This window comes from Pan paniscus, chromosome 13 (genome assembly GCF_029289425.2).
Source record: "Pan paniscus chromosome 13, NHGRI_mPanPan1-v2.0_pri, whole genome shotgun sequence".
NCBI lineage: Eukaryota > Metazoa > Chordata > Mammalia > Primates > Hominidae > Pan > Pan paniscus.
In genome coordinates, this window is record NC_073262.2 from 123,353,079 (window position 1) to 123,376,336 (window position 23,258).

Genomic DNA, 23,258 nt, shown 5'->3' on the forward strand with positions numbered 1-23,258 from the left:
GTGAGACTCCATCTCAACAACAACAACAACAAAAAGTATGGGAGGGAGGCAGATAATAATATTTTTGAACCTGTGTACTTAATTACTTTAACTAAATATAAAAGTTATCTAAAACCTATGTTCATTTATTTACAAGAATAATTGTGGTTTCACTGTGATTTGAAGGTTTTTTGTTCCCATAATGACAGAGAAATACATAAATCTTTTAAGAGAATTTGAAAAATAGAGAAAATTTCAAAATATATGAATACTTAGCATATTATTAACATCCTGTTATTTGTCTACCTTATTCTTAGCACAAATATGTATTTTATAAAACTTGTATTAAAAGCTCTTTTTAAAAAATCCTGTCTTGAATATTTTTATATTAATAGTTTATAAAAACAGGTTTTAATTAAACTTATTGTATTACTTTATATAATAATTTAACTAATCATTGATTGTTAGGCTTTTTTCTTTTAAAAATACCTTTCTTAACAAATATTTTTATGATTAACCATGATTATTCCTCAGGACAAATTTCTACATGTTATTGTCATCTAGCCAGTCGTTCTTCATAAAGATTGTATGAATACATATTCCCAACTAAAGTGCATGCTATAACTGTATCTATGTAACTTCATTCACACAAGTTAATGAGATTATTTTAATCTTTGCAAAATTTAATAGGGAACAGGCATCTTCTTACAGTTCTTTGAAAACTAGTAATAGGCTGATTTTGTGTGTGCATTGGCCATTTTTAATTTTTTGAAATTATCTTTTTTATATTGACTTGCACAATTTTTATATTGATTTATAAGTATTATTTTCATACTAGTTTGTAAGACTTCTTTACATATTAAGGGTATTAGCAGATCTTAAAAATGATTAATAAAATGTAAGCATGGTAATATAATGGACACACATTTATAAAACAGACTCTTAGGAAGGAGGAGATGTTTATGGGTCCTGTTAGAATTGGGAACTCATATTCTGATGCTGGACAGGGAACTGGGGAGTCTGAAAGAGGTTAACAGAAGGAGGTTTTTAGCTTTATTAAACATCCCTTTGCAGAGGATGACTTAATTTGAATTTCCTAGTTGGCTGGAAGCTAGATGTTGATATTTAGTTGGTTCTAGGGAAATAAGTACAATATTTCTTGCATATGTTAATTTATGGACTGTGACCTAAACCCACTATGTTGATTATATAAGCATGTGTTCCATAATTTCATGGAAAGATTTTGTGAAGACAGGCCTTGACAACTCTTGATAATTGCTACTTCTGAGAAGTGGCATGGAATCTAGGGACGTAAGATAGAATGGAACTCACTATTTATCGAAAACATGTTTGTAATGTTCAGTTTTGTTAAACCAAACTGAACATTTAATTTTTCATTAGCTGTATAATAGAAAATTAAAAATGGAGACCTCCATATACCACATATTTACAAATTATACAATATGCATGTTTATTCATCGTATTATATGAACAGTATATATGAATATCCATATTTTAATATTTGAAATAGCTATTTTTATAGCTTTAAAAACTTATGTTTAAGGTTTGCAATACATTTTCATACTATGAATCTGCATTTTGTACTAATTGTTGGTTTTTTAATGTTTGCCATAGGAAGGATATTTTATTAAATGAAGGGCATGTAATGTTCTTAATAACAGACAAACGGCCTGCTATTTAAATATATCTGGAGAGAGGGTATGAAGAAATACACTGATTTTAACTGCTCTTAATTTTCTCTCTCTCTGTATCTCTCTATCGTTCCTTTATCTCTATCTCTGTCTCTATCCATCTCTGCTTACCAAGCGTAATACTCTTGTTGAGATGAAGAAAAAATGCCCCCTTTTTGGCTTCCTGATCCCAACTTTCATCTGTCTTTAGAATTCAACAGGCATAGAAAAAGTTATATTTTCATGGATGTTACTGACACTTTTCAGCCAAAATGGGCTAATCCTTATTCTTCTCTTGAACAGAGGCGAACAATTGTCCATGCTTTCTGAAGCTGGAGCTAGAATATATATATAAATTTAAAGACACTTTTCATTCACATGAGCTGCTTCTCTGTTAGATCCTTTTGTGCCACGAGATGACTACCAGGCAACAACATTCAAATACTTGTTTCAGGATAGCTTAACAAAAGGATTTCTCAAAGTCGCTTTACAAAAGATTTCATATACCACATATAACAAAAGCCATATTTATTTTATTTATTTATTAATTCAGAGATGGAGTCTTGCTCTGTCATCCAGGCTGGAGTGCAGTGCGCGATCTCGGCTCACTGTAACCTCCGTCTCCCGGGCTCAAGCGATTCTCCTGCCTCAGCCTCCCGAGTAGCTGGGATTACAGGTGGGTGCCACCACGCCCAGCTAATTTTTTGTAGTTTTAGTAGAGACAGGGTTTCACCATGTTGGCCAGGCTGGTCTTGAACTCCTGACCTGAAGTGAACTCCTGACCTGAAGTAATCTTCCTGCCTCGGCCTCCCAAAGGGCTGGGATTATAGGCATGAGCCACTGTGCCTGGCCAAAAACCATATTTAAAGAGAAAAAAAGATAACACATATTTTAAATGAATTTGTAAAACCTTTCTTTAAAATGAAACTCACAATAATCAGATTTTTATGTGGGTTGATATTATTCTACTAAACGTACTTTTTACCACCTAAATTTGATGAAAAAGAGGAAGAGGTTATCCATCAAATACAACTTTACCCACGAACATAAATCTGAAAGAGAGAGAGGGAGAGAGAGAGAAACAGACTGACTCAAAGAAAGGTGGCCAAATATTCATTCTTTGGCCAAGGCATGAAATTATATTTTGGCCTCATTATAGATACAAAACCAAATCATCAAGCCAATGACAAGTATGATATTCTATGATACTTACTGGCTGGCCCTGTGTACACATAAATCAATAAAAAATTGATCATCTTTGTGCATTTGATCCAACTTTCTCCATCAATATAAATGCCTGGTAAAAGACCATCATTTTCAATAGTAAATCAGCTGTGATTGATCAAATTTATCAACTGGTATGGCAAGAGATTATTTGACTTAATCTTTTTTTTTTTAATCCAAGCATTATAGACAGAGGTTTTGATTTTTACCTTCTTGCTCAGCAAGAGAAACATGATCAGAAATGCATATTTAAAAACAGTCAGTACAGTGCTGAAGATGTTTGTTTCTTGATCTGAGTGAATGGTAACTTGGAGGTATTCACCTCCTGAAAATTCATCCAAATTTAGGCCTATGATGTGTGTAGTTTTATGAATGTGTGTTACATGGAGATTTTTGAAAAGCGACAGTCACTATTCTCTAAGATATGGTGATGTGTGTGATTTTTATCTAGAGGCAATGAAATTGACCACAAGTGACATTTGAATGCTTTTTAAAATCATTTTCTGACTCATGCCCAAAGCATAATTTTTCCAACCAAAGGAGTTGCATGAATACAATTGTTCTCTCATCTGTATAGTTTCATATTCCATAGCCCTTTAAAATGATTTTCTTTGGCTTTGTCAGATTAATATATGAGTTGGTCATTTTGAGCACTTTGATTATGATTGTATAATTTCCAGTTCAAGAGACAGAAGCATTATTGAAAATAATTGTTTTCTGGGTGAGCACAAAGGAGAGGTAAATGCAATGAAATCTCAACCACAAGTGTGCTAATATTATCCACAGATTTAAAACATCACCTTAGGTTGAAAGCGTGGCTCACAAATTTTGAAATGTTTGAAACAAATTTGTGATGAATAAAAAATTTCTGCAGAATCCAGTTGATTTTTCTATAAACTCACAAGAGATCTTGGTTTCCCAAAGTTCCTGGATCCCAAGATTTCCTCCCTCAATATGTATGTATTCTTATAGGAGTCTTTCATTGGTGTAGCAGAAGTTATCTACCTTAAAAAAATAGGTAAGTCATGTGTTTTCAGGATGCCTTAAAGGAAACTAACAAGTAGTCTGATGTTTTGTTGAACATAAAGATGAACAAAAGCAACAGTAAACATGACAATATTAAGCTTATCCATCATTACTATCACTGTTGTCACAATGGCCATTTTCATTGATTTATCTGCTAAGTCAAATGCCAGGTGTTTTACCTGTAACACCTAGAATAAAAACTAATCTATTACTATCCAAAACCCTATTAAATACTATATTTAATATTTAACCGTATATTTGATGGGGTTATTGAATTCTCTATTATATTCATTTTATAGGTTAAGAACAAAAAAATAGAGAGCCTGTGATATTAAGTTTCTAAAATTCAAGATAAAGTAACTTCTTGAGAGAGGGAGAAAGATGGGATTCAGGCAGGGCACGTAAGGAGCTTCACAGACCAAGTTTTTTACTTTCTTGAACTAGATAAGTGAATAGTACATTCAAGAATGAATGCTGTATCACTCTCATACCTTGTGATTACTTATAAATGTTATTTTGTATTTAATCAAAATTTTAACAAGCAAAACCTGAGACACAGAGCGGTGTGGAGGGACCGGTTACAGTGTCCACTGTGCAATACTGCCTCTCACATTCATTTTATAACCATTTTAAGATTTCACTGTATTTCTGCTTTTCAATGTGGCAACCAATTATGTCTCTCTTGTATCTACTTTTTGACTACTCAATAAAATCAGTGTGCCTATAGTTGAAAATTGTGCAATTTAGTTACTTCAGTGTAGGAGGAGTAAGGTGTTACAAACATGGTGTTTTAACAATGGGCCCCAATCTCAAAGCACTACACTAATTTTAGTTTAGTGGAAGCTAGGAATCAGAAAAGGACACGTGTATTTCTTATTAAACTGAAGTACTGAAGTGAAGAAATCTAGGTGATCTAGACCAACCTAAAGAACGCAGCAGGACCAAGGAATACGGAAAAAAAAAAAGAAGAAAGAAAGAAAAGAAAGAAAGAAAAAGAAAGAAAGAAAGAAAGAAAGAAAGAAAGAAAGAAAGAAAGAAGGAAAGAAAGAAAGAAAGAAAATTTCCAGATTCTAAAAGGAAATAAGATAAGATTGGGATGGGGATAGGGAAGTTGAAGGGAAATATCTAAGATGAAATATTTTAACTGAACTTGTGAGTCAAGACATTTAAAACATCTAATAGACCAGAAGGGGACTGAAACAGGGAACCTTCAAATAATATTTTGATTAGCCTCTACTTCCATTCACCTTGGAAAAAAATTAGTTGTTGAATAAATAAGACATGGCAATCTCTTCTAGCTAATTGAAATGTCCAATATTGGTTTGAATGTGTATGGATAACACTGCAAATAATTCAAAAGCATATTAATTAATGAGAGTAAAATTAGATTCCTAGTGGGTGACCTATCTGGTGCATCACTCAAAAGAATTATATTTATCAAAATTTTACCTAAGTTTACTTAGTGTTAACCATGCAAGAAAATGAGGACATATTCATTTTTAACTTCAGCAAGTGTTCCATTTGGGAATAGTTGAATTAAAAGCAAACCCTTAGCCTCTATGCTGGGAATAAGCAGAGAGAGAGCCTAGAGATAAATAAAATGATCTAGTCAGATTTAGCATGATACTAAAAAACAGAAAATGCTTTTGATGAAGCAAGTTCTGAGGCTATATAAAAAAAAAGTATCCTATAATTACAGCTGTGATAAATATCCTCACTACAACATGAATTTGGGTCCAATAAACCCGTTCCAAATCCCCTGATTACCTCTTTCTTACCTCTAGTCTCAGTTCAAGATATTTCAGAAATTAACAGACATTTTTCAACTGGTTGCCTTGGAGAAATTGTTTTTATTGACTGGACTGGTTTCCAGTAAGTCAGAAGAGTGAGGAAGAATCTGTCAAGGTAGGCTAAACCAATTCAACTGATTCTTACCCAACCTAACAGTAAATAAACCAACAATAATGATGTGCTTTTCACGTAGCATATATAAATGCTGTCTGTGAAAGTTGAAATTGAATCTCTCGTAAGTTTTAGTCAATTAGATTTATGAGAACAGTAATACAGATTGAACATCCCTAATGTGAAAACCTGAAACTTGAAGTGCTCCAAAATCCGAAACTTTTGGGGTGCCACCATAATGCCAGAAATAGATTTCACACGTAAGTACTTAACACAAACTTTTGTTTCATGCCTAAAATTATTTTAAAATATTGTATAAAATAATCTTTAGGCTACATGTATAAGATGTACATAAAATATAAGTGAATTTAGTGTTTACACTTGAGTCCCATCTCCAAGCTATCTCATGATGTATTTGCAAATATTCCAAAATCCGAAAAAAAAAATCAAAATCCAAAACACTTCTGGTTCTAAGTGTTTAGAATAAGGAATACTCAATTTATAGTATATCAACTGTAGTCTATGGACCTGAAATCAAAACTTCCTAATTAAGCTATATCAATACCGATGGAAAATATCCATCTTGTTCATTCATATCAAAAGGAATGAATATATTTTGATAAATTAGTGAACAGGGTAAATATTTAAGTGTAATAAATATCCAAGGGTGACAACACTAAAATCAGACTTAGGAGGTATTAATTTCAGGATTGTTTTGGCTGCCTTAACAAAAACTAAATAAAAGTGGCTTGAGCAAGGTAGAAGATTTATTTCTCTCTCATGTAAACTGTGAGTTGATGGGTGGTCTAGGCATGTGGAGCATCTTTGCTTTGTAAGGCCATCCACTGCCTCAGGTTCCTCCGATTTTACTTATCTATTCTCATGAGAATGGCCAAAGCTGACTCGCTCCTACCATACTTCATGACCAGCACACATCTACATTCCAGCAGATGAAGGGGGTAGAGAGTAAGCATCTTTCTTTCAAGAACGTGACCCAAAAGGGTCACACATCAGTTTTACTCATTCACTGTCCAGAACTAAGTCACATGACAACATATGCTGCAAGGTAGGCTGGGAAATGTAGTCTCTGGAAGAGCAGCCACATACCTCTGTGAAGACTAGGTTGGCTCTTTTCACAAAAGAAAAAGGGGGAAAATGGATATTAGGGGAAATTATAAGTCTCATCAAATAAGACAGCCGAATATTGGAAAGGACCTTAGTTTTCTTATTTAGGAATTAATTCTATTATCCAATGATATCATTTTTCTATGACCAAACATTAGCCTTCAGCTTATTTGGAAGTTATTCCTGCTACCCAACATACTTTCGACAATGCGATTATTATCTTGTGGATTTGGAGAAACTCCACCTGCCCCCAAATATTTCTCCACAACTTGGCTTTCATGGCTCCTGAAATTTCCATTTATTCTTTAAAGAAAAGTATAGATTTTAGGTTAGAGCGACCCAGCTAATAGGTTTCAAATCTGGGTCGATCTAACCTAAAATCTATGTTTTCTTCTTTATGAAATGGAGTGGTACTAACTTCTTGTATGAGATTTGGAGATAATATATGTAAAGCCCCTTTTAGTATAGGAATTATAATATCTTCAGATAATCGTTATTTAAATGTGGAACTATGTATTATTAAATGAAGGTAACATCTATAAAATAGACTTAGTGCTTATTTCATCAAAAGCACATTTTAGACATTGAGTTTTATGGGAACAGCAATTTCTCTTTAGTTCTCTGTCTTTACTATCACCTCCAAAGGGTTTAAATTTATTTCAAGACTCTTTTGAGAATGCAGGCTCCTTCCAAATTTTCAAGCTCCCTTTTAACATCCTATGTGTTTACCTTATTTTTTCTAGTAAGTCACCATGACAGCAGCATGTTTTTTCCTGTCTCTGTAATTATTTTTTATATTTTAGAGAAGTTTCAGTTTGCAGGTAAAATTAACTGAAACTACAGAGCTCCTACTTATTCTCTCACTGCTCCCTCAATAGTTTCCCCTATAATTAATATCTTGCATTAGTGTATTACATGTGTTATAATTGATGTCAATATTGATACATTTTTATTAACTAAAGTCTATATTTCACATTAGAGTTCACTCTTTACATTATACATTCCACGGGTTTTGGCAAATATATAGTGGCATGTATCTACCACTACAGGATCATACAGAATAGTTTCACTATCCCCCAAATCCCCTGCACTCCACTTATTCATCCCTCCTTCCCTCCCCTGGAGCCCCTTTCAAACGCTGATCTTTTTATTGTCTCCATAGTTCTGCCTTTTCCAGAATGTCATAAAGCTTGAATACATACTACGTAGCCTTTTTAGAATGGTGTCTTTCACTTGGCAATATACATTTAAAGTTTCTCCATGTCTTTTTGTAGCTTGATTGCTCATTTCTTATCATTGCTGAAGAGTATCTTATTGTACATATGTAGCACAATTAGTTTATGCACTTACCTGTTGAAGGGCATCTTGGTTCTTTCAAGTTTGGGCAATTATGAATAAAGCTGCTATAAACATCTATGTGCAGGTTTTTGTGTGAACGGAAGTTTTCAACTTATTTGGTTAGATACCAAGGAGTGTAATTGCTGGATAATATGATTAAGTGTTCATTTAATTTGGTAAGAAACTGCCAAACGGAATTACAAAGTGGTGGTACTATTTAACATTCCTATCACCATTGATGAGAATTCTTTTTTGTTCCATAAGAACATTTCTTGTTAATGTTTTGGATTTTAGCCATTCTAATAGATGCATAGTGGTATCTCACTGTTGTTTTAATTTGCAATCCACTAATGACATATGATGCTGAACATCTTTTCATGTGCTTATCTGCATCCATACATCTTCTTTGGTGAAATTTCTGTTTAAATCTTTTGCCCATTTTTTTTAAAGTAGGTTGGTTGTTTTCTTATTGTAGAGTTTTAAGAGTTCTTTGTATATGTTGAATACTAGTCCTTTATAAAATGTGCTCTGCAAAAATTTTCTCCAAATCTGTGGCTTGTCTTTTAATTGTCGTAATGTCTTTTGTAGAGCAGAAGTTTTTAATTTTAACGAAGTGCAACTTATTGATTTTTTTCTTTCATGGATTGTACTTTTGGTGTTGCATCTAAAAAGTCATCACCAAACCCAAAGTCACCTAGATTTCCTCCCATGCTATCTTCTAGGGATTGTGTGGCTTTGCATTTATTAGCATGCTATTTTTTACCAGCCTTTTTATATACACACACATAATTGATGGCATGTTTTATTGGTGGAAATTTATAGCAGAAATATCTCTGACTAACCTGTAGAAACTACAATTTATTTATGGCATGAATTAATCCAAATTTGTTTTTCTTTTTCAAAATTATTTTTACTAGTCTAGTCGTTTGCATTTTAATATAAATTAGAATCAGTTTGCCAAGTATGACCCAAAAAGCCTGCGGAATTTTGATTAAAATTGCACTGAACCTGTACATAAATTAGTGAGAACTGACACCTGTGATTCGTGAGCTACCAGGGTAATCCCTCTGTTTGATTAAGTGTTCTTTGATTTCACTCAGCAAATCTTTGTAGTTTTTACTGTACAGAATTTTGCATTTTTATGCTGTTGTAAGTGGTATTTTTAAAACTTACTTCTGATTATGCAGTGCTAGCATACAGTACACAGTAATACAACTGATTTTTGTCCATTGACCTTGTATCCTACCACCTTACTAAGCTCTCTTATTAGTTCAATAGCATTTTCATAGTCTTTGGAATTATAGACAATTATGTCATCTGCATTTAGAGATGATTTTATTTTTTCCTTTCCAATCTGTGGCCTTTTATTTCTTTTCCTTGTCTTATTGCTACTTCCTACGACCTCCTGTTCAATGTTGAAAATGATTGGTGAGAATCATCATTCTTGCCTTATTCCCAATCTTAGTAGGAAAGTATTCAGTCTTGACCTCTTGGGCTCAAGCTATCCTCCCACCTCAGCCTCTAGAGTATCTGAGACTATAGGGACATGCCACCATATCCCCCTAGTTTTTAAATTTTTTGTAGAGTAGGTTTTTGCTCTGTTCTCTAGGCTGGTCTTGAGCACCTAGGCTCAAGCAATCTTCCCACCTCAGTCTCCCAAAGTGCTGAGATTACAGGCATGAGCTACCACAGCTAGCCTGAAATGTAGTTTAATATGGTAAATTGCATATACTTATTCTCAAATGTTAAACCAGCCTTGAATTCAAGGGATAAACCCCACTAATCATGTTGAATTTAATTTGCCAAATTTTGTGAATAATTTTTGCATCTTTTTTTAGGATATTTAGTCCATACTGTACTATTCTTATAATGTCATTGTCTGGTTTTTCTATCAGGTTACTGCTGGCAGAACAGAGAAAGAGAGAGAGCAGGAGAGAGAGAGACAGACAGAATCCACTAGTAGAATAAGCCATGATCACCACTCAAAACTTGTAAGTTTACTTCTTTGCTAACAGATATTGGAATCATTAAGTTTGCTCTTAAAAAAGTATTTTTGTTTTGTTTTGTTTTGTTTTTTCAGTTGCTACTACTTGATCAGTACCTGGAATTCTGAGGAAAACCCTATTAGAGATTGCAAATCCAGTAAATAAAGGCAGCAGTGGTACCTTGTTAAAAACATCAAATCCAAAGTGCTCTGAGGAGGAATATGTACGGTGTGTTCTAGGGACAGAAAATAAGACAAACGTGGCTGGAGTATTGGAAGGGGAAGTGAGTGTTACTAGAGAAGGTCATGAGGTGAGGCGGGCCAGATCATATGGGTCTGTGTAAGCTATGGCAAGGAGTGTGGATTTTATTCCAAGTAAGATGGAAAGTCTTTTTGAAGTTTTAAAAACGGCAATGTTATGATTTGTAACATCTGAGTTTATGTTTACATCGTGGCCAAATTATTTTATAAAATAATGTAATAATGGTTCAACAGTTTGATTGTGTTGCCCTTAAAATTTCACAAGACTTAAAATTTTCTACACTATTCATTTCAGTATTGACTGTAATTTAATAACTCAATTAGTAATGTTAAATAAATTATTTGTTACTACCTATTGAAATTATATATATATATATACACACACACATATCTGTTTAATATAATATACATGTGTCTGATATATATATATATTTATGAATTATATATGAAAACACTGGCTTTCTTGATTTCGTCGGATGTTTTCCTTGAACATTTACCAAGCCATTGGTATTCTAATGCTATAGAAACTGGTGTTAATAACTCTATTATAAAATGTCTATTGATAACCTTTAAATATTCTTATAGAAATAGTCTTTTCAGGGGGCTGGGCATGGTGGTTCATGCCTGTAATCTCAGCACTTTGAGAGGCCGAGGCAGGCGGATAACCTGAGGTCAGGAGTTCAAGACCTGCCTGGTTAATGTGGCGAAACCCCATCTTTACTAAAAATACAAAATGTAGCCAGGCATGTTGGCGAGCACCTCTAATCCCAGCTACTTGGGAGCCTGAGGCAGAAGAATCACTTGAACACTGGAGGCAGAGGTTGCAGTGAGCCAAGATCGTGCCATTACACTTCAACCTGGGTGACAGAGGGAGACTCCATCTCAAAAAAAAAAAAAAAAAAAAATAGTCCTCCCAGTTTTGCCTAAAATATCAAAACAGCCAATCAATATTTAATTGATGTTTCCAACTTAGATATATAATTTGGAAAAACATTTTAGTAGGCTTGTGCTTATTCATATGAAATAAGTAACTGCATATATGTTACGAATAATAAGGCCTCAGGATATCTGGCTCCCCAAAACACCCTTAATTTGAAGGAGTCAGGGAAGTAGCATCCACATTCAATGTATTTATGAGAACAGTCTAAGGTACTTCAGTTGTTAAGATAGTTGTCTGGTAGCAGAATATAAAAACCTATGAGAACAGGAAAATTATATTTTAAAGAGAAAGGTTTTCGAAATCTAAAATTCCAGGTGTGTAGGTATCATGAAAGGAAGGGCAGATAGGGCACCCTTTGCCCATCTCATAGGTCTGCCAAATTTGACCTTAGTTTTTACAATATTTTAAATCACCTAATTTTTAGTTACAAGTTACCTTCATAGATTCAATTGCCTTAATGAGGTTCAATTTCTTCTTAAAAAGGGTATTACCATTACACCACATTTTAATATACATTTTATGGCTATCCATCAGCAATACATGACTTGTTCAAAATTAAAACTATATTTTTATGTGAGTTACATTTGGTGACACTTCAAACTAATTTTGAAGATTCACTGAGTATAATCAAGATCATAACAAATTTCCCCACATTTTGTAAATAAAAAATGTATTTATAGATATTAGTAAGACTATTTGGTGTTCCGTTTTTTAAGCCCGTTAGAAAAGTGCAGTATTACTGTGGGAGTGACCTGATTTTCCAGGTGCCATCTGTCACCCCTTTCTTTGACTAGGAAAGGGAATTCCCTGACCCCTTGCGCTTCCCAGGTGAGGCAATACCTTGCCCTGCTTTGGCTCGTGCATGGTGCGCTGCACCCACTGTCCTGCACCTACTATCTGGCACAAAAAAAAAAAAAAAAAAAAAAAAAAAAAAGACTATTTGGGAACACAAAGCTATAAGATTAAACAAAAGGTTATAATCTTTTCTTGTTGGGGATCATCTGTTCTTTAATTTCAAACTAGAGTCTAAGATGATGTAGAAAATATGTTAGCTATTTCTTAAAGTGAACTTATTAAAAATGAGGAATTGTAGTATAATTCCAAGATTGAAGGGTGATGAAATATCTATTGTTTGTGATCTTTTCCCCTCACTCAAAATCATATGATTAAGAATGGGTGTGAAATTACAAGCAATTAATATTTATATTATTTTTGAGACTGTTACAGAGTTAGATTTGTGATTAACAAGACAAAATTCTATCAAAGACTGTGGTTTTGCCTTTAATTTCACATAATGTTAAGTATTCTTACTTAAAAGGAGTATGTTGATACTTTCTATGCAATATGGTACAAAAGAAAATTTATTTATTAATTATCTCTCTTCTTGGAGTTTCAAAATATATTAGCCATTGGTAATGAACAAACATGCTAAATTTTATGAAGTGAGTTCCCTTCTCTTTTTCCTTTTTTTAAACACTAGAACATCACAAGGTCAAATGGCAGATGGTTTGAGAGCCCCATCACAGACATTTTACATAGCAACTTTAAATGAAAATTGTATTATTTTTTCTATTGTTTCATAAAGAAATTACTTCAAAGCTTAAGGTTAAAATAAGAAATATTTATTATAACACACAGTTTCTAAGGGTCAGGGAAATGAGAGCTGCTGGTGCTTCTGGCTGGATGGTTTTCTTAGAGTTGCAGTGAAGATGTCAGCCAGGGCTACAGTCATTTGAAGGGTTGACTGGGGCTGGTTAACTCACGTGACAGTTGTCTAGAGGTCTCAATTCCTTGCCACATGGGCCTTTCTGGAAGGCTACCTAAGTGTCTTCAAGACACTGCCTCTGGCTTCCCCCCATAACTCTCAGAAAAAGCAAGGCAGAAACCACAATGTCTTTCATAACCCTGTGTCAGAGGCATCAAACCATCACTTCTGCCATGTTCTATTTGTTACCTAAACCCACCACTGATACAACATGGGAAGGAACTACACAATGGCATAAATACCAGGAGGCAGAGATCACTGGGTATCATCTTGGAGGCTGGACACCACAAAATAAGAGTAAATTGAGTGTGAGGAGGTTAGTTTGATTTCTTTTCCTCCTTCCTCTCCTCTGCCTCTTCCCTCTCCTTCTCTTCTTCCTCCTCTAATTTCTAAGAGACACATTGTAATCACCATTAGTCCTGCATTAGCTACAAATCTAAGGACACTCATGCTCATGTATATACATGAGCCAATAAACAAATAGACCTATTTACTTGCAATTTAGCATATGAAATTTTTCCACGTGCAAAACAATTTAAAATGTTGATTCAGAGCCGAAAAAGAATCCATATTCAAGCAACTATTGCTCACTATTTTACTGGAAAAATGCCATGTTGGCAATCTTTATTAAGTTAATAGTGACAATTTTCATAGTTTTACTCATTTTAATTTTCTTGGTTCACCTAATAGTTTCTGAACATTGTAAACTATCTTGAAATGTATTCTAAGAAAATAAAGATTTCTCATCATTTGAGTAAATCTTTTCTACTAATTTGCACATAAGTAGATTAATCATAGGTAATAAATAAATAAATAATTGAAAGAAATTTTACATAGAAACTTCCATACGTGTGTTTTTGAATGATGCATATCAAAATGGTCTTTTCAAATATTTTTCAGTGTGATTCATTAACCAGCAGCATTACTAGCAATGCTTACGAAAAACTGTGGTTTCTTAGACCCTACCCAAAGCCTACTGAAGTTTGAAGCTACTGAGTTTGAAGTCCACATTTTAGCAAGCTGTTAGGTGATCCTTATGCATACTGAAGAGGTCAAGCTGCTTCTCTTTGCAATATACTTTTCAGATTTAGCAAAACCCTATTTCCCATATTTGCACTAGCCATGCTCTTTTGGGTGCTAGGTTTCCTTGTTGTGCTTGAGCTTTAATTTACTACATACCCATAACATGCAATCACAGTATAAAGAAGGGTGTGTTCCCCACTTGGGTAGAACCTTGCCAGATTGCCCCACTTTATGTGGGTGGAGAAGAATCTGAAAGTTGAGACTTCAATTCAGGGCTAGCAAGTCTATACACACATCAGCACCACTTAATCCTTTAAAATGCTCTATATTTTAAATGTTTTCCATTTTTCTTTAGTGGAAATAATAAAGTGGCTTTAAATAAACAGTTTCTTCTGTTTCAGAAAGTTGTGTGTTTATCTCAGTGTGGCCAATCAATGGATTCCAAAAGGTTTATGGTTTTTTTACTCCTATGGGGCAACCAAAGGCTAAATTCTAAAGGATTTGGAAATGTCAGCTTGTAATACAAACTGTGTTGGCCTCGGGGCCTGAGATCACAACCGTAACTCACCATGTTTACAAATTATATCATTTGGTCTAGTATACTAACTGTAAACTCACCGACAATTATAGTAGAGAAAGAATTACAGTCAGCCTTTTTCCTTTTTTTTTTTTTTTTGTTGTCTGAACTGTCATGACATATGGATTCCTCATCAGTCCTCAAATCACACAGAGGGCCTCCCTAGAAGCTACTCTTGAAATCAATAGGCAGCTAGGCTTTCAGATGAAATACGGAATTGCTATAGACTTTTTCAGAAGGAGAACAAATGGTTTCACTAAACGAGTCCCGTATGTTATTCCAGGCAGATGTACACACATCTGTGATTTTTAATAGAAAGGATGAAAGTATTACATTTCATTAGGTAAGTTACACATTTGAAAAGTCAGTTTTTTCTTCAGGCTATTATTTTTCTGTTTGTTGTTCCTTCTTATCCAATTCTCTCCAATTGTGCTCAGAAAGGCATGATTGTGCACCCTTCTGAGGACAGAATGGTGATTCTTTACTTCTCTCTCAATATCCTCTTTTCCTTTTTCTTTCTGTACCCCACCTCCTCTTTTCTGTCTGTCCTCTTCTCTTCCCATTTATGTAGCTTTCAAAGTTGTCTTAACTTTTTATTTGGCCTAAACAAGATCCGCTCACTTTAAGACTTTGCGCAAGAGAAAGGTAAGTAGTTTGTGGCTCTTCGCAACTGGCTGCTTCCATTGCCAAGTTGTGCAGTCTAGGGAATGCATAAATCCTAAACTGTCAAATATTGCCACTGAGCTTGTGCTCAAAGGATTTGGCAACTTCAACAGAGTAAAGAAACACCGGCCAGCTACGGCGGCTCATGCCTGCAATCCTGCACTTTGGGAGGCCGAGGCAGGTGGATCACCTGAGGTCAGAAGTTCGAGAGCAGCCTGGCCAACATGATGAAACCCCGTCTCTACTAAAAATACAAAAATTAGTCAGGCGTGGTGGCATGCCCCTGTAACCCCAGCTACTCGGGAGGCTAAGGTGGGAGAATTGCTTGAACTCAAATCCAGGAGGCAGAGGCTGCTGTGAGCTAAGATCGCGCCACTGCAGTACAGCCTGGGTGACAGAGTGAAACCCTGTCTCAAAAAAAAAAAAAGAAAAAAAAGAAAAAAAAAGAAAGAAACACTACTTATCCGCTAATAGCCTGATAGGTGGTACATTTGCTTTTAGAACATTGTACAATATTGACTCTGGATTATATTAATATTGATATAAATATAGATATATAGATACCAATACAGATATATCTGTGAAAATGTAACTCCTTTACATTTCACATACTATATATATATTTCATATTTCATGTGAAATTATGTATTTCACATATAATGAATATACTAATATATATGGAATTATGTATTTCATATATATTATTATTTGCATTATATCCATAATATGTATTTCATATATATTAGTATATCCATATTTGGAGGGGCTAATAAAGGTGGCAGAAATTAAGGGACAAAGAGGAATAGTGATAAGACAGATGATATATTTATATTTTTATTCTAATAAATACATTAGCTGACATATTAAGAAGTACTAGTGCCTGTGGAGAGGGGAATGTGTGTATGTGTGGTACCATCTGTGAAAATTTTCTTTCCAGCCAAAAGGTGTTGTGAACCATCAGCCATCGTATTTCTTGGGTAGCTGTCATTGATCTATACCTGACATTCTAGGCAAGATCCCATTAGAGATTGCAAATCCAGTAAAGATAGAAGCCAGGAGGATGGGTCACAAGAAAAGATAAGCGTTTATAGGAAAATGCTATACATTTTAAGGTAGAAATAATGACACTTCATTAAAAGTGCTTAGAAAATAATATGTTTTAGAAATTATTTGTAGAATGATATTAAGAAAGTGGAGAAACAAGTTATTACAAAAAAAATGAGAGTTTTCTCTCTCCAACTTCAAAACTGGACTAGTGCATCGATTGGCAAGACTGGTCAGAACCATCCAGGAAAAGTCAATAGTGAGGGCAGCCCTCCACAGAATCTAGCCTGTCAGATTTCCTAGAGTTCCTTCAACCTCCACCCAGCAGCTACGGGAGCCAAGGGCTTTGCAGTGACCCAGGAAAACAGTCTGATGGAAACAGAACAGCTCCTTTCAGGTGATTCCTTGGGTCTGAAACTCAAAGTCAGTCCCCAAACCCCCAACATTTGCCAAGGCCAAGCATTGAGCTCTGTTCCCTCCTATCTATGCATACTTCTTATAATCTCTGTTCTTCTTTAGGGACCAATTTAGTGTTCATTATAATTTGATATAATGTCTAAAAACTGTACATTTTCCTTGGGCTCAACCACTTTCCAGAAGTATAGTAATCATCTTGTCCTATGTGATCAGTGTAATGGTGGGAGCTTCATCGTATTTTATTGTGGCATATTTTTATGTGAAGAGTAATGCTTATATGCATTTTTAAAATAATCTACTTTAAGGTTACCCACCAGTGAATTTTTCTTCTCAGGTCAACACTATTTCTTCTTTAATCATCAGCTTGGTTTTTTAAAATACCACAAATCTCTCTAAATTCAATATTGGTCTATTACTTTGGCTTCCTTTTTTTGTCTATAAAAATAAAAAATGAGATAGAGATGTTCTATCAGCACCTTTATGAATATTGATATTTCTCAAAAGTATGCTGTTATACTTCAGGCCTGCTGTAAAGAAAATATGGAATGAGCTTCTGGTTTCTTTGAAAAAAAAAATCAATGAAAATCTCAAGACAAGGCATAATGTCAAGTAAGTCCAATAATCAGACCATAGCTAATGACTAAAAAATCATGACGTGGCAAAAATGAAGTTTTATGCCTGTTCAGGTTACTAAACAAAAAATTGACTGATCTTCAACTACAGCAAAAACAATGGAGAATGTATTGTACATCCCATCAAGCCTTCTGAAAGGTCGTCTAATTAACATTTTGCATTAACTCTTACTCTTCAATTTGACCTCAAAATACCAGAAATATACTGTGGCATATTAGAGTTTCATAGTGATTATAAACACAAAGAAACAGAAAGCTAGAAAGCACTGCAAGTAGGGAGGACTTCTCCCTTTGCATCAGAGATGTCAGAAGAGATAAGGATACTGAGAAGACAGCTGGACATGGAGGTGAGCATAAGATGGACTCAGGACGGTGATCCAAATACCCTGATACAGACAAAGGCAGCTTAGTTCAAGAGTTCTTAAATAGGAGTCATCGGAGACCCACAGCTATGTTGCTCTCAGGATAAAGGCAGTCCTGAATCTTGATTATATTAAATCACGTTAGGCGTGTTTGCAGAGTTGGCTGCACAAATAGATTGGAGAGGATGCTTATAATATAAAACGTAGATACTCAAATAAAATGTTTCCTATTCTGCTTATCATGGTGGTTCAAATTCCACCACTACTGATTACTCTCTGAAATGCTGAGTTGCTGCAAACAGTAAGAGACTGGGAGTATAGAAGAAACAAGACATATAAGAGGTTGATTAAAAAGTCAATGAAATATTTAATAAGCAACTACTACATCAATATATTTGTATGAAGAAGGAGGAAGGGATATAAGATGGAATTTATTTTTTCAATGAGTAAACATTTGCAGAATACCCAGGATGATCATGCATTGTATTTGCAGATGGACAGATGGAATGACAAATAACAACCTCAGCCCTAGAGAAGCTTTAACTTTTATAATTTTTTCCCAATTTTCATATTAAAGAGACAAAATTGATAAAGTTTAAATTTTCTCAAAAAAGTACCATAATAAGCATGTGAATACCTCCCTGGCAAGCAAGGTATCCAGGTTCTCTCATCAGAACTGACTAGAAGGCTGGTGCGATCCATAGAGAGGAAGAACAGTGTGGTGCGGAAGCCTATCTGAGAGCCACATGGGCAGGGGAGCCCCCTCTCCCGAGCCAAGGAAGGCAGCGAGTGAGCATGCTACCCAGCCAAGGAAACCGTGCTGTTACCACGGAATTGTGCAACTCATGGATCAGATTCCACTTGCGAACCCACGCCACCAGGGCCTAGCATCCCAACCCTGGAGCTGTGCAGATTCTCAACAGCCTCTCAGCTGGAGCCTACTGAACTCCCAGCAGAAGGGGAAACCGGCACCAATGCTGAGGCTGTATGCTGTCTAAGCCCTTTGAACTCCTTGGGGGAGGAGCAGCAGCCAGCACTGGGTCTCGCAACTAACATGGTAAGCCCCCTGGGCAGGGGAAGGACAGCATCCATCTCTACAGCTCCTGGCTGCACTTTCCCCTGCTAAAGCCAGGGAGGCTGGAGGGCTTAGTCTCAAGATGTGCCCCCTAAAGTGCAACACACTGGCTGTGGCAGGCTGCAGCCAGGGCACCTCTTCAGGCCTGACCCTGACCCATCCTTCCTCATTGGTTGGGGCTTCCCTGCAGGAACTCCAATAGCTCCAACCAGAGGCTCAAGGACAGAAAAGAACAGGGCAGGGGAGCAATCCTACAGGCATCAGATTGGTGCCCATCGAGGTCAGAGATCCCAGAAGAAGGAGCAGTCACCCACATTTGCTGCTCTCCAGCTTCCTTGAGTGACATCTCCAAGTGCGGGGGCGAACCAGATGAAGAGGACCTGAAGTGAACCCCTAGAAAACTGCAGCAGCCCTACAGAAGAGGGACCTGACCATTGAAAGAAAAACAAACAAACAGAAAGCAACAACAACAGCATCAACAACAACAAAAGGTACCCACAGAAAAGCCCTCCAAGGATCAGCAGCCTCAAAGATCAAAACTAGATAAACTCACAAAGATGAGAAAGAATCAGCAAAAACAAAAAACAAAAAACAAAAAACTGAAAATCCAAAAAGCCAGTGTGACTCTTCTCCTCCAAATGATTGCAACGTCTCTCCAGTAAGGACGCAGAACTGGATGGAGGATCAGATGGACGAATTGACAGAAGTCCGGCCCTCTAGGTGGTAAATTCTGAGTCATTCTTCAATCTCCAGGACAAAAACACTTTGCAATTGTGTCTGGGTTAGTTCCGAGTCTTACGCTAAATGGCTTTAAATTCAACTATAATTAAGACTTACCTGAGAAAATGTAACTCCTTTACCTGTTAGCAGAAAGTTACCCTGCGTGTGAATGGAGGATCTGTGGCTGAGGTGGATGGAGTTTTATAAATATAAAAATCATGTCGTCTGCGAACAGAGATAATTTGACTTTCCCTCTTCCTATTTGAGTACGCTTTATTTCTTTCTCTCGCCTGATTGCCCTGGCCAGAACTTCCAATACTATGTTGAATAACGGTGGTGAGAGAGAGCATCCTTGACTTGTACCAGTTTTCAAAGGGAATGGTTCCAGTTTTTGCCCATTCAATATGATATTGGCTGTGGGTTTGTCACAAATAGCTCTTATTATTTTGAGATATGTTCCATCAATATCTAGTTTATTGAGAGTTTTAACATGAAGGGACATTGAATTTTATCAAAGGCCTTTTCTGCTTCTATTGAGATAATCATGTGGTTTTTGTCTCTGGTTCTGTTTATGTGATGTATTACATTTATTGATTTGCATATGTTGGACCAGCCTTGCATCCCAAGGATGAAGCCAACTTGATCATGGTGGATAAGTTTTTTGATGTGCTGCTGGATTCAATTTGCCAGGATTTTATTGAGGATTTTTACACCTATGTTCGTCAGGGATATTGGCCTAAAATTTTCTTTTTTTATTTTGTCTGTGCCAGGTTTTGGTATCAGGATGATGCTGGCTTCATAAAATTAGTTATGGAGGAATCCCTCCTTTTCAATTGTTTGGAACAGTTTCAGAAGGAATGGTTTCAGCTCCTCTTTGTATTTCTGGTAGAATTTAGCTGTGAATCTGTCTGGTCCTCGGTTTTTTGTTGGTTGGTAGGCTATTAATTACTGCCTCAATTTTGGAACTTGTTTTTGGTCTATTCAGGAATTCAACCTCTTCCTGGTTTAGTCTTGGGAGGGTGTATGTGTCCAGGAGTTTATCCATTTCTTCTAGATTTTCTAGTTTATTTGGGTAGATGTATTATAGTATTCTCTGATACTAGTTTGTGTTTCTGTGGGGTCAGTGTCATTTTTGTCATTTTTGTTGTGTCTATTTGATTCTTCTCTCTCTTATTCTTTATTAGTCTAGGTAGTGGTCTATCTATTAATTTTTTCAAAAAAATCAGCTCCTGGATTCATTGATTTTTTTGGAGGGTTTTTCATGTCTCTATCTCCCTCAATTCTGCTCTGATATTAGTTATTTCTTGTCTTCTGCTAGCTTTTGGATTAGTTTGCTCTTGCCTCTTTAGCTCTTTTAATTGTGATGTTAGGGTGTTGATTTGAGACCTTTCTAGCTTTCTGATGTGAGCATTTAGTGCTATAAATTTCCCTCTTAGCACTGCTTTAGCCATGTCCCAGAGATTCTGGTATGTTGTCTCTTTGTTCTCATAGGTTTCAAAGAACTTCTTGATTTCTGTCTTAATTTCATTATTTACCCAGGAATCATTCAGGAACAGGTTGTTCAATTTCCATGTAATTGTGTGGTTTTGTGTGGTTTTGAGTGAGTTTCTTTTTTTTTTTTTTTTTTTTTTTGAGACGTAGTCTTGCTCTTTCGCCCAGGCGGGACTGCAGTGGTGCCATCTTGGCTCACTGCAAGCTCCGCCTCCTGGGTTCACAGCATTCTCCTGCCTCAGCCTCCCAAGTAGCTGGGACTACTACAGGTGCCCACCACCACGCCTGGCTAATATTTTTTGTATTTTTAGTAGAGACGGGGTTTCACTGTGTTAGCCAGGACGGTCTCGATCTCCTGACCTCGTGATCCGCCCACCAGGGCAATCAGGCAAGAGAAAGAAAGAAAGCATACTCAAATAGGAAGGGAGAAAGTCAAATTGTCTCTGTTTGCAGACGACATGATTTTTATATTTAGAAAACCTCATCCACCTCAGCCACAGCAGGGCAAACTCAGGTATCCGGTCAGTGAGTGTTAGCATGTAGTGTTAGGTATGTAGTTGTTCTCTTCCAAATAATAGAATGCAGGATTATAAATACAACATAATCAACTTAATATCAAATTTAAAATTAAAATAACAAGCTCCATGCACTGTCATCATCAAGGTCAAGGTGACCAAAGTCCAGCCCTCTAGGTGGTAAATTCTGAGTCATTCTTCAATCTCCAGCACAAAAACACTTTGCAATTGTGTCTGGGTTAGTTCCGAGTCTTACACTAAAGGGCTTTAAATTCAATTATAATCAAGATTTACCTGAAAAAATGTAACTCCTTTACCTGTTAGCAGAAACTTACTCTGAGTGTGAATGGAGGATCTGACTGAGAAGGTTAAGAGGAGTGAGGACATGGAAGGACCACACAGGATCAATGCACCTTTGCATGATTGAGGGCCTAGAATAGGGAGAGGTGTATTCCCTGCCTTTGGACATAGGACATAGGGCACCTATGTGTAGGGATATATGTGCAGGGTTAGCCGGATGCTCCTCACCTTAAGATGAAGTAATGGCCCAGCACTGTGGCTCACACCTGTAATCCCAGTACTTTGGGAGGCCAAGGTGGGCAGATCACCTGAGGTCAGGAGTTCAAGACCAGCCTGGCCAATATGGTAAAACCCCATCTCTACTAAAAATAAAAAAATTAGCCGGCGTGGTGGCAGGCACCTATAGTCCCAGCTACTCGGGTGGCTGAGGCAAAAGAATCGCTTGAACCTGGGAGGTGGAGGTTGCAGTGAGCCAAGATCGTGCCACTGCACTCCAGCCTGGGTGACAGAGTGAGACTCTGTCTCAAAAAAAAAAAAAAAAAAGGTGAAGTAACACCCCAACAAACCCATCCTAAATTAAAAATATCGTAAGTCAAAATGCATGTAATATACCTAACCCACAGAACATCACATCTTAGCTTAGCCTACCTTAAATGTGCTCAGAACACTTACTGGGTAAAGTTGTCTAACACAAAGCCTGTTTTATAATAAAGTGTTGAATAGTGCATGTAATTTATTGAACACTATACTAAAAGTGAAAAACAGAATGGTTTTATGGGCACTCAAAGTACAATTTTTACTGAATGTGTATCACTTTGCACCATCCTCAAGCTGAAAATGATAAATGGAACCATCGTGAGTCAGGGATCTTCCGCACGGGGATAAGTACAGAGGTTTCTGGAGCCTTACCAATTCAGGAAAATTTTGGGACTTAATAAGCACAAGGAGACATGGAGGACTGGACAATTGGGCATAAAAGGAATATACACTTAAGGGATATGAGCCTAGAAAAATTGGACAGATGGTATTTTATATTTTCACTGAATTTTCTTGTAAATGTGAGCAGTCAATAAATGCTTGAGGAAATTAGAAAATCTGGTCAATGAGTGTTATCATTTATATAATATTTTGGCCCCTTAAGTTGTTTTTCTCGAACTTGTTTTTATATTAGTCAATAAGTATGCACAATTTCATGTTTCAAATG

At 36.1% G+C, this 23,258-nt stretch overlaps 2 long non-coding RNA genes across 5 annotated transcripts in view; one reads left to right on the forward strand and one right to left on the reverse strand.

Moving 5' to 3' along the window:
- The window catches only part of LOC103786116 (uncharacterized), an 859,517-nt gene that overhangs the window by 783,772 nt on the left and 52,487 nt on the right, over nucleotides 1–23,258 (forward strand). For 3 of the 4 annotated variants that reach the window (XR_008624591.2, XR_008624590.2, XR_008624593.2), the window contains 2 exons: nucleotides 10,181–10,276; nucleotides 10,366–15,948. This is a non-coding gene — a long non-coding RNA (uncharacterized LOC103786116). Of the gene's footprint in view, nucleotides 1–10,180; nucleotides 10,277–10,365; nucleotides 15,949–23,258 lie in introns of those variants that run through there. The other variant, XR_010109414.1, reaches the window with a different exon arrangement.
- LOC117979469 (uncharacterized) overlaps nucleotides 1–23,258 on the reverse strand; it is a 125,345-nt gene that overhangs the window by 49,482 nt on the left and 52,605 nt on the right. The window lies entirely within an intron of this gene.